The sequence below is a fragment of the Pelobates fuscus genome, chromosome 3 (assembly GCF_036172605.1).
Source record: "Pelobates fuscus isolate aPelFus1 chromosome 3, aPelFus1.pri, whole genome shotgun sequence".
Lineage (NCBI taxonomy): Eukaryota > Metazoa > Chordata > Amphibia > Anura > Pelobatidae > Pelobates > Pelobates fuscus.
This window is the reverse complement of record NC_086319.1, coordinates 159,453,205-159,465,915: the sequence shown is the minus strand read 5'-3', so window position 1 is coordinate 159,465,915 and position 12,711 is coordinate 159,453,205. Positions and strand designations below refer to the sequence as shown.

The 12,711-nt window shown below is 42.1% G+C and overlaps 1 protein-coding gene across 2 annotated transcripts in view; it reads left to right on the top strand.

Moving 5' to 3' along the window:
• Window positions 1–12,711, top strand: part of DGKI (diacylglycerol kinase iota) — a 414,076-nt gene that overhangs the window by 74,032 nt on the left and 327,333 nt on the right. The window lies entirely within an intron of this gene.

Genomic DNA, 12,711 nt, shown 5'->3' with positions numbered 1-12,711 from the left:
TCGGACCTGCCCAGATGACTTGCACACCATAACGCCAACCCGAGGAGCTGACCTACACCGCCTCCATCACGACGCAGTGAAACCAGTTAGCCGGATTGCAGGGAGTAGGCACCAGACTGCTGGAGGAAAGCAGTGGAAGAGAACTCCACATCACAGCACCAAACAATTCTGGACTCACTGGGGGAGCGAAGCCTGCATAACTCACCTCCTTGGGGTTCAAGTACCTGGCAGCATGCCGCTGGGGTGCTCTTATACTCCAATAGTCATATAGTTTTAAGCGAATGACCTCAGGACTCTACCTGCATACTAAGCGTAATTAGCAAGGGCAGCAGCTTAAGGGCATAATTTAGCAACAGCTAACTCATGAGTGAATATCATAGTACTAAAGCTTGTGTTACAGTAGATAAATGATTACTAGTACTGTTTTATACAATGTGCAATACATTTACAATCTTAAGCGCACTCAGTTGGTTATACGCATGTCTAGCCTAGCCTGTTATGCCATAAAAATGATGCCTAGAAGTCTGATATCTCCATGGAACATAAAAAACAAAATGTGCTGATTGCCCGGCTATTGTTATATTGCAAACCATAATGCCAACCTAGCACCATAAAGCGGTGATCACCTTACTATAATATAACGATTTCTCTGTTTAGCCAAAGCCTGTTCTAGCTATATAAAAATGTGCAATGTCTCATGCCACTGTCAAACGTATGTGCACACAAACACGCTGTTGTGGCGTATGTCAATAATATGTAATAAACTGCACAACAAAAATAAAGAATTAAAAAAAAAAAAAAAAAAAAAAAATAAAGCATCTGTATTTTCCTTTTGAGCCAGTACAAGCTGCTGCAGTATTGAAATGCTCTCTTGCTGTATTGCATTAGTCTCTGCAGTCCTCCTGTTTGTCTCTGGAGCAAAGCTTTCATGACATCCTCCATTTTCTCAGCAGTCTCTTTCTCCCTACTAACAGACTTTGCCGTGTGCTGCCCGCATCCTCCACCATATGTGACAAAAGTACTCCTTTCCCTTGGTACCTTGTCCTGGGATTGGGGTGTTACACACAGTCTTTTCAGGCTTTAGAGACACTTCACACGCTGGATGAGGTAAATTAACTTGCTCTTTTATTGAGGTTCCAAAATAAATGCACAGTAAGGTATAAAGGTAACAAAAATATATAAAACAAAAGCCTTGCTCTTCTGAGCACTAACTAAACAAAATAATCAGCTAACTGGGTTGGATGGCTTGTCCATTTCCCAACATAACAACCTTACTGTTTCAGGGTTTTCAGCTCTCTGTTTCTACTCACAGAAACCAAACACAATCTCCCTCCTTCCTTGGCAGGGGAGTACTTAATAGCACCGGTAATTGGCAATCCTTTTCAGGTGAGTTAAATTAGGATTCAAACTCTGGAACTGGACTTCTCACCTGTAGGTTCCAAGCAACTTCCAAAATGTGGAGTGGAGCACTGGCCCACCCTACTCTCCAAGTACTCCACCCCAGGGCCAAATATACACATATTTAAAGTGCAACATTCATTATAACATTACACATTTCCCTGGGGCTAATTACACAAAGTAGGAACCTTGCAAAATCTGGGGAGGTATATAGATTCCCTCCAGCACAATTCCTTGCTTTCGGTCACAATATATATATAATGTACCCAATCTTTGCATGTCATGTTGTGTTCCTAAATGACTGACCTAAATATTCATTTCATTACTTTACTTTGCTTAAGACAATGATTCTTCTCTTGTTTCACATTTGTGTAATACCTTCATAAATACATTTCCCCTTGAAGAGCCGCTTACCGCCAAAACACACGTCAGGGCTCAGTTAGCTACCTTATTCTGTTACTGAACAACACCTTATTTCGACCTTTTGTTGACATTTATATATTTTTTTGATCTGATATCACAGGTTTATTTTAGGAGTTTAACAGATTGGGTATCGTAATTTACTATGAGCATCGGCTGCAGGCTATTTACACAATCGGGTGCTTTGGTGCCTGGCCAGACATGGTTGTATGGCTTGATATCCATTGCAGTCCATGCTTTACTTCAATTGACAGGCAGTTAGACTAGAGAATAATTTACTATAATTATGGTGCCCTTGAAGGCACAGATATGCTTAATATTTTAGCAGTAGTGATGTCCTGAACGGTTCGCTGGCGAATAGTTCCTGGCGAACATCGCATGTTCGCGTTCGCCACGGATGGCGAACATATGCGATGTTCGTCATCATTGAGTAAACTTTGACCCTGTACCTCACAGTCAGCAGACACATTCCAGCCAATCAGCAGCAGACCCTCCCTCCCAGACCCTCCCACCTCCTAGACAGCATACAATTTAGATTAATTCTGAAGCTGCATTCTTTTTTTTTTGTTTATTATACATTATCCTCCATAGCCAGTAACCTGTGTTTATTATACATTATCCCCCATAGCCAGTAACCTGTGTTTATTATACATTATCCCCCCATAGCCAGTAACCTGTGTTTATTATACATTATCCCCCATAGCCAGTAACCTGTGTTTATTATACATTATCCTCCCCATAGCCAGTAACCTATGTTTATTATACATTATCATCCCATAGCCAGTAACCTGTGTTTATTATACATTATCCTCCATAGCCAGTAACCTGTGTTTATTATACATTATCCCCCATAGCCAGTAACCTGTGTTTATTATACATTATCCCCCATAGCCAGTACCCTGTGTTTATTATACATTATCATCCCATAGCCAGTAACCTGTGTTTATTATACATTATCCTCCCCATAGCCAGTAACCTATGTTTATTATACATTATCATCCCATAGCCAGTAACCTGTGTTTATTATACATTATCCTCCCATAGCCAGTAACCTGTGTTTATTATACATTATCCTCCCCATAGCCAGTAACCTGTGTTTATTATACATTATCCCCCCATAGCCAGTAACCTGTGTTTATTATACATTATCCTCCCATAGCCAGTAACCTGTGTTTATTATACATTATCCTCACCATAGCCAGTAACCTGTGTTTATTATACATTATCCTCCCATAGCCAGTAACCTGTGTTTATTATACATTATCTTTCCATAGCCAGTAACCTGTGTTTATTATACATTATCCCCCCCTAGCCAGTAACCTGTGCTTATTATACATTATCCTCCCATAGCCAGTAACCTGTGTTTATTATACATTATCCCTCCCATAGCCAGTAACCTGTGTTTATTATACATTATCCCCCCCATAGCCAGTAACCTGTGTTTATTATACATTATCCCCCATAGTCATTTATCGTTGGACCTAGGCAGCCTGATGTCTTAGGCCGGCCCAGAGAGTGAGTGAGTGAGTGAATAATATAATATATATGTTCAGAAACATATTAGTAATATATGTAAATCGGGTTCATGCAAAGAGGGTGAAAAGGTATTAAAGAAAAACACACTTATTGCATCAAATTTACAAAGCCAAACTCTTAAAAGCTTTTAAAAGCTTTCCTCATTTCTTTCTCGGGATGAGGAATATATCGGTTGTAGACTGAGGATTTCCATCTGCCCAATCTTTTAATAATATGCACTGGAGTGTCAGTGTTGAAGGAGACTGAAGCTGCCCCTATTCTAAATGAAAGACCCGAGACATGGATACAACCCAATCTTAGGAGTAGTGTTCTGATGTAGAAGATGAATTTAGCCGTAGTCAGAGGGATTCAGTGAGAGTAGTGGTGAAATGTGTGTGGCATGACTGAGTGTGGGTAAGTAAGAGTCAAGTATTTTAACTGGGCACTCGTTCTAGGTGGGATAAAGTGGTATAGCGGATGGATGAGTAGTTTGGTTCGTTTTAGAGGTTTGTAGAGAAAGTATATAGTGATCATGATTTTTAGCGATATCCAATATTTTTAAGGTGGTCTCAAACAAACATAAAATGCTATATAAAATTTGTGGGAATATCGAATAGTCGTGTACAGTAAATCAGAGAGGGCTCAGAATATCGAACCATCGATCGGTATCCAACCTTGTGCAAATGGGGAGTTTGCGGTTGTGCAAATGGACTGTTTGCGGTTGTTTGCGGTGCGTTAAACGGAGAGTTTGGTCTGTCACTGTGAAGCGGGTGTAACCCTTACACTACCTGATCGATACAACATCATACCTGATGTTTTAAAGCACGTTATTTGAAACAATTTAGGAATGTTAGGTGATTTGTGCCCTTTATGGATTAAAACCAGACTCTGCATCAACTATGTAATTTTCCATGGGAGTTTTGCCATGGATCCCCCTCCGGCATGCCACAGTCCAGGTGTTAGTCCCCTTGAAACAACTTTTCCATCACTATTGTGGCCAGAAAGAGTCCTTGTGGGTTTTAAAATTTGCCTGCCTATTGAAGTCTATGGCGGTTCGCCTGGTTCGCCTGTTCGCGAACATTTACGGAAGATTGCGTTCGCAGTTCGCGAACGGAAAATTTTATGTTCGCGACATCACTATTTAGCAGTTTTGGTCTAGCTAGTCTACGTGACTTTACAATTGTCAGCTCAGAAAAACTGTATCTTATGGTGTTATGACTAGACTGTTTAAGCCATTAGACTGACTCTTAGCACAGTCCATGGGGGATTGCGCAGATACATTGACCTTTTGGCAAATATTGCAACGTGACTGTTTAGGAGATAAACCCGCCTTGGTTTACTTGAGTGATTGTTGCAACCAAACCTACTTCCAATACTACCTAACTGGTTACATACTCTCCTTAGCGGTTTATGTGGACGTTTTGAAACATCGTTGCAACCTCACACAATTTTCCAACAACATCTATTGATTATTACATTTAGTTGTTTACTACTATAGTCTTACCACTACTTGCATACTTAACACCATTATATATACTAATACTTTCTCACTTGCGTGAGATATATATATATGGCCTTGGCCTGTAGTTGTGGGAGGGGCTTGATTTCCCCTTAAATGGGCTGACAATCCACTCCCAACTTATCGTGGATTGTCTGGCGAGTCTGAGGACTACTTCCGGTTTTTAGTCCGCCATCTTGTTTCTTACCTGATTGTCCCTTGTGGTCCTGGCTCCGGTTCTATGCTTACCTGACCGCTTTCTAATCCGTTCGTTATCCCATGGCCCCTTCCGGCATCCTCGCATCCCGGTCTCGGCACGGCTAGTGATTCCAGAACTGTAAGTCACATACTTACCGTAAAGCAACAGTCGCAAAGTGACATGCTTTCACGGTAAGGTTTTCGTTTACTTCGGCCGTTCGGTTAAAGTCTCTGTTCGTTAACTTACATAGCCGTCCGTCTATTTTCAGGTGCATTCGTTAAAAATGTTCCAGTTAGTTTTATACACAGTTTGCCATACGTGTTAGTTTCGTGATTTAAATGCACAAATACAGTCATTCGTTTTGTTTCTCTACTCTATACGTTCGTATGTTTCATCAAGTCATTTCATACAAATTCGTTTCAAATTTTGCAATACATACGAACGATTAGGTTAAACTATTATTCTATGCAGGGGAATCCTCCCCGTTCTGCAGTTTTAATAGCTATGAGACTGTTCACGAATTCAGCTGCTAGACCTGACTGTTAAGTCAGATGCCCCCTATTGGTAATAAACTATATTACAGTTAAAATTAGGTGCTTATGAGTTGTGGTTTTTGTATATAATTTAGACTGGTTGATATATCTATATGTAACTGACTGTTGTCATGATGTTGTTTCCACAGTTTCATTACGGGAATTAAGCTTATGATCTTCAAATAACTTGATTTGTGATAACTTTGTCAGAATATTTGCCTTATTAGGTTATTTTAGGTTTTACTACTATAACTTAGTATTTTGTATACATAGAAACATAGATACATAGAATGTGAAGGCAGATAAGAACCATTCGGCTCATCTAGTCTGCCCAATTTTCTAAATACTTTCATTAGTCCCTGGCCTTATCTTATAGTTAGGAAAGCCTTATGCCTATCCCACACATGCTTAAACTCCCTCACTGTGTTAACCTCTTCCACTTCAGCTGGAAGCCTATTCCATGCATCCACTACCCTCTCAGTAAAGTAATACTTCCTGATATTATTTTTAAACCTTTGTCCCTCTGATTTAAGACTATGTCCTCTAGTTGTGGTAGTTTTTCTTCTTTTAAATATAGTCTCCTCCTTTACTGTGTTGATTCCCTTTATGTATTTAAATGTTTCTATCATATCCCCCCTGTCTCGTCCTCCAAGCTATACATGTTAAGATCTTTTAACCTTTCCTGGTAAGTTTTATTCTGCAATCCATGAACCATGGATACATTAACATTTCATTTTACTTGGGTATCCTGGTCATACTGACGGTTGCTTTACAAGCACAAAAACCCGTCATCTGCCTCTGTCATATTCTCACTGCTCGGCAATAGCATATGGTAGGTTCCTTGTTTAAATTCGGGCCCACGATCTGGCCCACTACAATGTACCCATACGCAAAAATACTCATTCAAATCCTATCCATGGGTTGCAGCACGTCATCTACTGCCACCCACTCGTTCATATTTTTCCGCTTAGCATCAGCCTGACTCACACTTTCAGGTACGATGTCATAACCCTGTACATTTTCTATTTTTAGTGTGGTACTGGCTTTCTGAGATTTAGGTTGTCCAACTAGGTTTCTGTTTCTGCTCTTAATCCATGAGGTAGTGGTCCCGCGAGGCCGACACCCATCCTCATACTCGGAGGTAAACGTCCCTCGGGCCAAATCATAGTTAGCCGCCTCGCATGGTCGCATAGAGAGGGCCTCCCATGTCACTCCCATTCTATCTTATGCTTTAGTTATCACCGAGAGGCCGACACCCCGCCACAATGTTTCGGTGGTCTCATATTTCCCCTCGGGCCAACGCATAGGAAGCGCCTCTCATGCCGCTTGGCAATTAGTAGGGACTCCTCTGTCACGTTCTCAATAGCATAATTCTTTGCCGCTTGGCATCTAGCTAGCCTACCAGTACCCGGCCACTTTTGTCTCAGAATAGTAATGTTTGTTGTGGAATCTTTATTGGGGTACACTTCTTTTTGCCACCTTAACCTAAAATGACTCAAAATCCTGGATAATATTTTGTCACTTTCCCGTAACAACCAAACCAACCATTATTAGAACTTCACGGCTCCATCCCTACGACATCTATATTTCGTGCTTTAAGTTCGCTTACTATTAACTAGGCTCGGCCTAAATGCAAACCTTTTTTCAGGACACTCCTTCCGTATAGGTGCAGCATCTGCAGCCTCCTCCAACTACATTCTAGCTCATATCATCAAGGCTATGGGACGCTGGAAACCCTCCTCCTATACTCTTTACATTCCAATCCCAGTTTAAGAGTTAAAGGGACACTATAGTCACCTGAACAACTACAGCTTAATGTAGTTGTTCAGGTATAATCTATAGCTCCCTGCAGGCAATCTAATGTAAACACTGTATTTTCAGAGAAAATACAGTGCTTACATTGATTGATAGGAATACCTCCAGTGGCCGTCACTCAGACGGCCACCAGAGGGACTTCCTATCATGCAGGGCCCTAAAAAGGCCCTGTACACGTCAGACATATTAAAATACGTCTGACGTGTGCAGGAGAGAGAAGGCACTGTGTGCGCGCCTTCTCTCTCCAGCCTGTCAGCAGAGGAGGGGGGCGGGCAAAGACCGCAAGCTGAGCTGTCAGTCAGTTTAGCTCGCGGCCACGCACACCGCGCACATGCGCGGTAGTGCGCTCAGGACTTCAGAGGGCGGCATGAATGCCGCCCTATGAAGTATGTGCGCATGTGCGGCGAAGCCGCGCATGCGCACAAGGGAGCAATGACGCTTCCAAATGGAAGCGTCTGATTGCTCCCTGCTCGCGCCCGCCTATTTCGTCATTTTGCCGAAATAGGGGGCGTGGCTTCACGAGGCTCCCGGCGCTGGAACCAGGTGAGTAAATTCGGCTGCCTGGAGAGTCCCTTTAAGACAAGCTTTTCATGACTCGTCCAAATAAACAATGTTTTGTTATGTGAATAAATTTTGTATGGTACTTTTCTTTTTGCCCACTTTTATTACAGGCCTACTGCCTTGTCGGTTCCGGCACACCACAACCGACTGGTGTCCATTTGTATATGTTTATTAGTTTAATAAGTTATGTTACCTTTTTTCATTACGGCCAGATTGCCCCGACTACAAATATATATATATATACAGTATATGTTATTTAGAATTCAAAAATGTCAGCGCTATATATGGTAGCCTATACAATGAGGCAACCTATAACAATGTGCAGAAAAAAATCGTCAACCAAAACTCTGTGAGTTTAGTAGTAAATAGATAGAAACACTTAAATCCCACAGTAGTCTAGATTTATGCACTAAAAATATATAAAAACTTGCTTAAGAGTCCATATAGTCTTATAAGGGAGTCTTGAAGGGGTTAATCCTGTGTTGAGATGGGAGATACACTGTAGCTTTTACCTTTAAAAGATACAAAAGAAAACTTTCATAGTGTAAAACCGTTTTATTAAATCACAAGATACCCTTCCCCCCAAATAGGAACCCTTACTTGAGCAAGTTGTGATAATTGTTTCCAATATATCACGAAATACACATTTGTAAAATCAGAGGCTGTGTAGCCGTTTACCGTCCGCTGCTACTCAGTGGTTTCAAAATTCCCGCCCGATCTCAGCGCTGATACGGTGGGTTCTCTCCTGCAGCATGGGAGCGTCAGTGTGTGGACGATTGTAAGCCGGCTATGAACATCAGACCTCTGCACCCGATATCACATCAACGCGTTTCGCCCTCTACACCGGGCTTTGTCAAGATAGTGTATCGGATAAGAACAGCATCTTTAAATACATTTTCTCTTGATCAGCTAGTCAACAACTGCTGATCAATTAATAGTCTAAAACATATTCAAGGTGGAGGATGAACAGTATCCTGTCATTATTTAACAATTTAGAAATGTGAATAACATACACGTACTTCATATTAATTGAAAATATTAAATCACAATTAAATTTTCATTTAATATTTTCAATTAATATGAAGTACGTGTATGTTATTCACATTTCTAAATTGTTAAATAATGACAGGATACTGTTCATCCTCCACCTTGAATATGTTTTAGACTATTAATTGATCAGCAGTTGTTGACTAGCTGATCAAGAGAAAATGTATTTAAAGATGCTGTTCTTATCCGATACACTATCTTGACAAAGCCCGGTGTAGAGGGCGAAACGCGTTGATGTGATATCGGGTGCAGAGGTCTGATGTTCATAGCCGGCTTACAATCGTCCACACACTGACGCTCCCATGCTGCAGGAGAGAACCCACCGTATCAGCGCTGAGATCGGGCGGGAATTTTGAAACCACTGAGTAGCAGCGGACGGTAAACGGCTACACAGCCTCTGATTTTACAAATGTGTATTTCGTGATATATTGGAAACAATTATCACAACTTGCTCAAGTAAGGGTTCCTATTTGGGGGGAAGGGTATCTTGTGATTTAATAAAACGGTTTTACACTATGAAAGTTTTCTTTTGTATCTTTTAAAGGTAAAAGCTACAGTGTATCTCCCATCTCAACACAGGATTAACCCCTTCAAGACTCCCTTATAAGACTATATGGACTCTTAAGCAAGTTTTTATATATTTTTAGTGCATAAATCTAGACTACTGTGGGATTTAAGTGTTTCTATCTATTTACTACTAAACTCACAGAGTTTTGGTTGACGATTTTTTTCTGCACATTGTTATAGGTTGCCTCATTGTATAGGCTACCATATATAGCGCTGACATTTTTGAATTCTATATACTAGGGCATGATCATTAAGGAGTTTTGCTTTATGTCTAGCTGCTAACGTCTATACCACAATTTTTATTATTTACTACTTGTATCTTGTTTGTATTTACCTTTTAAAAGGTGCGCTCTCCTGTATTTTACAAAGTATATGTTATTTATTTATTTTTTTACATTTATTTCCTTTTTTTGTATTTTGGTTTATCTCGTTTTTTCGTTATTATTTATTTTTTATCTTTGAATCTAATACATGCTACGTTTAAAAAAAAAAAAAAAATGACCTTCATCCCATAATAAGGATAGTTTGCGTTTTCTCATTCCCAATTACAGTTGTTAAAATGTGCTCAATATGTCAGAGCTGGAAATAAAATGTATTTATGTGTCTTTCACACTTTGCTTCAAAAAACAATATATTGCACAATGATTGATTACTCAGTAAGTTAAAGGCTGAATGTGTCACCATTCCTTCTATCTCCACAATTATACTTAAACCACCAATATCTTCTTACAGTGGACATGTTGTAATTATGTATCTGCTTCAGGCCCATGCTCATCCCACTTGACATGCTCAGGGCTTAGTCCCAGAATGCTTTGAATGCAGCTGTGCACACAGAATTCTGGGATTGAGTCATGTATTATGGGATGAGCAAATGTTTGTTTTTTACATCATTCTAACTGGCCTAATTTATAACTCTTTGCCAGAAGCATATGTTTTAATCTTCAGTTTTAAATAAAATGCAATGAATTGCATATATGGTCTGTGAATATTAATCCTATTCAGTACCTTTTACAATATATTGAATGCAATATAAAAAGTACTGTACACACTGTCATTTGTGCTTGACAGTTGTACAGTATAGATTATATTAAAGAGAAGGAACAATGTTAAAGCAGCACTGTCATGCCGAATCCCGTTTTTTTTTAACCCCCCTCCCGCCTCCACTACATCCAATCGACCCCCTAGTCACCCACAAATGCCCCTAAGCCCCCCACGTTACCTATTTTTTATTCTTTATCTTCTGCCCCGATCTTTATTCAGGGCGCCGCCATCTTTGTGTGGGTAGGTGAAGTCCCTGTGGGACACGTCATCTGCCCACACTAGATAGACTGTGAGATTCAAGCACATGCCCAGTGAACCACCTGGACATGCGAACGGGAAATCAGACAGACGAATGAATGAATAGAAAAAATCAAACGAACAAACAAACACCGAATATCATGTTCGTTTGTTTGTTCGGTTTATTACAAGGAGGGAGCTACCAGCGTGCAGCTCCCTCCTTGTAATATGTAAAGACAGAAGCGTCAGGGAGCTGTGCTCCCCACCACTTCATTAGCCCCCCAGGTCCTCCCCTCACTCTATGGGGGTCAATATGACCCCCCTAATAGCATAAGGGAGATTCAAATCTCCCCAATGCCCCTACTCGCTATACCGCGAGTAGGGGCATGTCCACTAAACAGTGAGCAGCCTGTGGCTGCTCACTGTAAAAAAAAGGGTAATAAGGGGGGGGGGACCTACTGTCCTCCCCCGCCGGCCCCCACCCCTGGGCGGCAGGTGGGGGCCATAATGGTAATAAGGGGGGGGACCTACTGTCCTCCCCCCTGGCCCCCACCCCTGGGCGGCGGGTGGGGGCCATAAAAGTAATAAGGGGGGGACCTACTGTCCTCCCCCCCTGGCCCCCACCCCTGGGCGGCAGGTGGGGGCCATGATGGTAATAGGGGGGGGACCTACTGTCCTCCCCCCCCGGCCCCCACCCCTGGGCGGCGGGTGGGGGCCATAATGGTAATAAGGGGGGGACCTACTGTCCTCCCCCCCGGCCCCCACCCCTGGGCGGCGGGTGGGGGCCATAATAGTAATAAGGGGGGGACCTACTGTCCTCCCCCCCCGGCCCCCACCCCTGGGCGGCGGGTGGGGGCCATAATGATAATGGGGGAGACCTACTGTCCTCCCCCGCCCCCACCCCTGGGCGGCGGGTGGGGGCACTAAGTAAATTCCCCCCCCCATTAAGGTGACTAGGGGTCCCCAAGCCCCTAGTCACCCACCCCCCACCCAAATAAAAATGCCCCTACCTACCCCCTCACCCTAAAAAATAGTGAGGGGGGAATAAAATTGCTAACCTGTAAAGTAAAATTAAACTTACCATTCGACGTCTTCTTTTTTCTAAAACCTTCATTTTTCAGCACCAAAAAAGGCCAAATAAAAAACCATCATACCCGTCGAACTAAAAATAAAATAAAAAACCTGAGCGCCCCCAAAAAAAAACTGGCGAAAAAGAAAAAACCCGAGCGCAAAAAAAATTATCCATCTTCACCCATGGAGGGCTCCGCGCAGACTGAGCTCCGCAGGGCGGGGGAAGGCTTATAAAGCCTTGCCCCGCTCTGCAATTAGGCTAAGAACACTCTGATTGGTGGGTTTAAGCCAATCAGAGTGCTCTTTGTCATTTTACAAGCGTGGGAAAGTTCTTTGGAATTTTCCCACGCTTGTAAAATGACCCAGAGCACTGTGATTGGATGGCTTGAAATCCATCCAATCACAGTGCTCTGTGTCATTTTACAAGCGTGGGAAAGTTCTTTAGAATTTTTTTTTACACGCGTGGGAAAATTCCAAAGAACTTTCCCACGCTTGTAAAATGACCCAGAGCACTGTGATTGGATGGCTTGAAATCCATCCAATCACAGTGCTCTGTGTCATTTTACAAGCGTGGGAAAATTCCAAAGAACTTTCCCACGCTTGTAAAATGACCCAGAGCACTGTGATTGGATGGCTTGAAATCCATCCAATCACAGTGCTCTGTGTCATTTTACAAGTGTGGGAAAGTTTTTGAAATCCATCCAATCACAGTGCTCTGTGTCATTTTACAAGTGTGGGAAAGTTCTTTGGAATTTTTGGCCGGGGGGGGGCAGTAGGTCCCCCCCCTTATTACTACGATGGCCCCCACC